The following is a 6,000-nucleotide window of genomic DNA, read 5'->3' as shown; positions in this document are numbered from 1 at the left end:
ACTATGTTAAAAACAAACACCGCTCACGCCTCACAGATGACAGCTTACAGTCCTGCGTAAAGATGAAGTGACTTTGTACAGCCCCGATTTGCAGACGCTGTGCACAGAGGTTCAGGAGCAGAAAACCTATTGTAAACATACCACAGCAAACCCGACGATGTTTGCATGAACACGCTTTTCAGCATCTCTTTATTGACCACTTTTCACACACAGTTGCTGTTAAATTTGTATTGTTGATTGTCATTTATGCTTAGAAATATCTACTCATATATGCTTAGAGTTTTATAATCAATGTCATGGTGGTAGAGGTCTGATCCTTAGTGGGCTGCAAAGACTCTGTGTGCCTCCCAGAGCACTCTGGCATGCACACACAACTTAGGGTCAGGAGAGAGGTTATATCTGCTCTTACTGATTTATGGTATAGGAGGACACCTACTCTGTATCTGGTTAAGTATAAGAGCCTTTTGTTTAGATGGACCGCTAGACTCCTGGCACCGGCTTTGGGGAGACTTTACAAGTACACACACACACTCACACACACACACACACACACACACACACACACACACACACACACTTACACAACGCACAGGCAAGGTACTCTTTGTTTGTATGTAGACGTCATATGTTAATGAACCTATGCATATTCATGTAACCTCAATAAAAGAGCAGTGTTACGAGGGAGCGGACGAGAACAACTGGGGTCAAGCGAAGGAACGACGTTTGTCCAGTTGGTCTCCCTCGTATACGAGAATCATAAAGAACTCTACTTGGTCTTCAATGCTTTTTGATGTGTAGTTGAATTGTCTTGAACGTTCCAGCGAATAGGTTTAAGCTACAAACCTATGAGTTGCTGTACGCATACAGGAGGTGTTAAAGCTCACAGCCCGACACACACCAACACAACAGTACAGATAGCACAGACATTAAGGCATGCGAGGCGTGATTGCGGCGTGGTCTGTAGCAGCACTGCAGACCACGCCCCGCCACACACATTAACCAAGTAAAATACATATTTAGGCTGAATTTTGCAAATATCTACTTTTTATCTTTCAGCAGCATAGTGCTTTTTTTCAATTACTTTTTAAAAGTCAGGTCAAGGCTCCAAAAGCCCAAAGACGATATAAGGGTGGCAGCTAACAACAGTTTTTGTTTGCTACATGGATCATTTTAGTTCAGCTGGGTGTCTTTCCTTTTGTTATATTTCTTTAAGAGTTCAAAATATGTTAATTACATAAATAAAATGTAATTTTCTCTGTAGCACTTCATGGATTTCATAAGCAGCACACCTTAGTTGTTCACACAAAGCATAAAGATAAAAAACAATATATACAGTGTTATCTTCATTTTAGATGTCAAAAAGTATTTGCGGCTCCCAGTGTTTTCTTTTGCGTGGAAATCGCATCCAAATGGCTCTTTGGGTGTTAAAGGTTGCAGACCCCTGCCCCAGGAGAATCGGTGGGGGCGCAGGAGATGCCGTCGGGGAATCAGGAACTATCGCCTAGATGCTGAAGCTTTTTTCCACTCAATGACAGTTAGGAACAAATGTAATTGCGTGGCAGGATGCTTTAAACAGACCAAACTTCAGTCAGGAGAACAACTGCAATAGGTGAGTCATTAATATACTGCAGAACTGTCTGAACAACAAGTTCTGTTTCAACACCTGTCACAAGCAAAGTTGAGCCAGACAACTGTTAGGATGCCTGGGTCGTTGACCCAGGGTATTGAGTTTATTATATTATTTATCATTTCTAGTCTTTGGTTTCTTTGTTAGAGTTCTCTTATGGTTTATGTCTCTGTGTAATCCTTAGTTGCTGTCTCCCCTGTCTGCCATATCCCCGTGTCCAATGATATGAACACACAGTGACAGACTGAAACCATTTGGGTAATTTGATTACATGTAAGGGTTTTAAAATGTAATTTATTAAACATCAGCCACAAGTACAAAGAGAAAACCTTTTTCTCCTTATACCAAAATACCTGCATTCACTTGTTTAAAACATTATATAAACATTCTAAAAGGATTTTATGACAAAAAATGTTGAAGTTATTTTAAAGAATTTATTGGAGCGTTAACAAAAGTCTATATCAGCTCCTATTTAACGCCACATGCAGTTTACATAAGACAATTTAGTTACTTGTGTTGTGTTGTGTAGTGTTTTCTACAGTCAATGGTTCATATGCTATAATTTGAATGCTTAAGATAATTATTACTGACCTGAGACCAGTAGGATGAGCAGTAAACTGGTTTCTTCCATTCTTTGCGTCTGTATAATAGATACAGTCATTACGATTACTGTGCCATATTTATTTATGATATAAGATTTTTATAATTTAAAATTTCTTATCTCCATTCTAATAGCTGCTTGGTATATATTTAATATGTATATGCAAAACAATCATATGCAATAGTTTTTCAATGTTTGCATGTATCTATATCTATCATTTCTTAAAAAGTGTTTAAATAATCATTTATAAGTTTTATCATTCATAAAGTAATGATGTATAACTTACCTGGCAGTTTATTTTTTCATCTGTTGACTGTTCTTTCAGAGAAGAAGACAAATATGTTTTAAATTATACTTCTTTATAATTTATTATCAAACATTTAGAATTTTAAATTAGTTTTGAGTGGTACCATGGATACCATGCGTCTCTCTGGCTCTGACACAGAGAGCTGCCGCACCCAGACAGTAAACACTTTTATTACATGTCATAAAAACAGAATGTTAACGTGATTGGTCAAAAAGCTCAAAAGCTCATGTTTCATCCCCTGCACCTTTCAGACATCTCCCTATAAGGAGACATTGCTTCTAATATCACCATGGCAACCATCTCTTGTCAGGCCTGTAAAGCACGCGGTGGTCATTCCCTAATAACTGATTGATTGCTCTGTTTTTTTCTCTCAGAGAGTCAGCCATACTTCTGGTGCCATCTCTAGTCTAGTCTCTGTCTATTTATGTCCTATAAAAGAATAAATTCTAACATGCCTGAAGCTGACTTTAATCAAGGTTTTTATTTGATCTTCTAACAGATTTTACTGTCAAATGAGGACACCAAAACAGAGTGAATATCCTCTAGAAAATCGAGACGTGAAGTTAATGATAGTTCAGATTAGAGATTGTAGTTAGGAAACGCTGTAAACTTTTATCTAGTATTACAAGTATTATACTTGTATTGTATGTTCTGAGCTTTGGTCAAAGACAAAATCAGTTTAATGATTATTCACCTTACCTTCTGTAATTTAAGATTAAGATCTCTTATTCGAGATCTCCCAAAATTAAATGTAGTGGCATTTTTCTGTCATGTAACCATACCTATGCTACTTTAAACACATAAATTCTGTAAGTGACGCGTCTTGATGCTTAAAGAAGCATAAGCAAGGTTACATAAAGGTGAATCTACATCAGCAGCATTCAAATCATTAGGGATATCAAGCTGTTAAAGTAGGTTTTAAAAGAAAGGCAAATAAGGTTAGATGTGGTTCTAGGAATTCAGGGAATTGAAGTTTTTATTAGCAAGCAATTTGGTTTTACAAACTACTTTCTGTTGTCTGGTAAAGAAATATCATTATTAAAGCAGAGTGACTGATTGAATGGAATTAGATATTGTACAAGTGTTGTCTAAATTTTAGGAATACTACTGTGTAAACATTGTGGAAAAAACACAATGTACAAAGCACAATAGAGATTGACAGACCACGTGACTTTCGTGCATTGCTTTGTGGGTACCCGTGGCAACAAAATCAAAACACTGCATCAAGCGCTAGTATTTCCAGAACCGGTAATCATTAATTCTGTGGTTTTAATCCCTACTTGCATTTTATTTGCCCCAAAAACAGTTATGTACAAAACGACGGAGAACACGGCAGGTCCGTACAAAGACAGACGTGACGAAAAGGCAAAAAAAAAGGACGAGGAAAAAATCAAAGGAGTTAAAGGGTCAGACCCATACGAGCACACAGAGTGGAGTAAGGATGTTAGCGTGCTGCCCAACTTTCATAACGCACGTATTTATTATTATATGGTCCTAAGTTTTAGTGCATACACTCAAAAAATGTTTAGTAACTTCAGAACCCAGCGACAAGCCCAGGTCCCATTTACTTTGATTATTTGGACTATTCCATTTCACAGCTGTTGTTAATTTTCTTCCTTTGTCTCCTGTACAGGCCAACGCAATCTATTTGTCGTTTCAAATATTTTAAAATGGCTGCAATCCAGGCCATCCGTCGGCTCTTTGTTACTTGGGAAACGTGGCTTAAACAATTTCTCTTCCACAACGTAATCCGATAAAAACCGATCTCTTTACCCGTCGGCGTCCCGTGGCTGTCATGCGACCAGCTATTGCAGTTAGTAATACAACAACTTCTTGCCATTTTTTGTGTTTCTTTTTATCGCTGTGTAACTGATTTCAATTGAAAGCCTGCGTGCGCTAGTACCGCTTGCCACTCGTTCCCAGAATCCTTTGCGGTTTTACCCCTGAATGACGTCACATTTTCAATCTCTATTAGAAGTGTTTCTTCTGACAAAGACTTGAAATTTTAAAGAGCAGCTAAGTGAATAAGGATCTGTGTCCATACTTTGGAGCTTTTGTCCTCATTGTCTGTCCAAAATTCTCACCGAAGCTCAATGATCGTAATGGTTAACCCTCTGAAGCATAACCTGTCGCTGGTATTAGATGCAGCTCTACAGAGAACTGATTTTTCATTCAACATTCATTTTTTATTGTTTTGCCTTTTCCGTATTGTTTTCTGTGTTATTTCATGATATTTGGATGTTGACCCGCACCTGGGATAAACACAATGATAATTTTGATCGTAATATAACTGACAAAAGGAGGATTGTTGCTTTCAGAAACTGTTGGAATTTTCCAATTGGCTTGATGGCTCAAGATTTTGCAGCACCTGACCCAAAACCTGAAGTTGAATGGCCTAATATCCATAGTTCAAAATCACCCCCAGTGTACAACTTTTTCTCTGCTGTGGTCAAGATGCTCTCAGCTGTTTTGCGTTGGTAGGGGAGGAAATTTTGTTTCACCTTTCTTTAACATATCATCATCATGAACATGAACTTTTCATTTCAAGACCCTTTGTTTACCATGTCTTTGAGGATTGGGCAAGTGGCAAAGGGCAATCTACGATGACCCTGTAAAGAGGTGATAAGGGATTGTAAAATCTTTCCGTAGGAGAGATCAAATGTGCAAGCAACAGCTATGTAATATGTAACCCAGGAATATGCTGGGATCTTCAGAGAGACTGCTGTCAGTACTGCGATGGCTTCTCTCTCACTCAAGCTTGGGTTTAATAAAAGATGTTGTCAGCTGTCGAATTGAGAAAATGGTGAAGGTGAAGGATTGTGTATTTTAGCGACCACTGACACCATCTAAAGCACACCTTGTTTAACTCTCTATTGTTATTTTATCAAGTTATTTTCATAGACTTTTAATGATTGTAGTAGAATAGATGGCATACATTTTGTGTCATAAGCCACCGCCTCTGTTAAAAGATGGTTGTTCACAGTGGACATAGGCTGTGTCCCAATCCAGTGACCGCACGCTTTGTAGTGCACGTACTTTTTTGACTACTAACGATGGGTGCTACGACTGCAAGAAGTGCAGAAGTGAGAGGCTTGTGAAATGGGACAGTCTGGTCTTCGTCGTGCTGCTCAGGTTGTCTAGCAACCATGATTCTAACCACAAGAAACGTTTCATACAGCATTGTTTGACAGGAAGGAGAAAAAGTGTTTATTTGTTCGTTTATTTTTTTTATAACATCACTTTGATTTCATAAGTATGTAAAAACATGACTGCTGGGCTTCATTTATGTAGTGAACAGTCATTTTAAGATTAGCCAGTAAATAACAATCAGTTAATGTTGTTGTAACACAGTAAGGGGAATTGTTGAAAAGAATATATGAATGGGCAAATAGGTTCGACTATAGGAGCACAGGGGTGTGTTTATGAGACACAGAGACAAGAATGTAACTCAAAAGAACCAGCCGA

This window comes from Oreochromis niloticus, linkage group LG3, assembly GCF_001858045.2.
Source record: "Oreochromis niloticus isolate F11D_XX linkage group LG3, O_niloticus_UMD_NMBU, whole genome shotgun sequence".
NCBI classification, from domain to species: domain Eukaryota; kingdom Metazoa; phylum Chordata; class Actinopteri; order Cichliformes; family Cichlidae; genus Oreochromis; species Oreochromis niloticus.
This window is presented reverse-complemented; position numbering follows the sequence as displayed.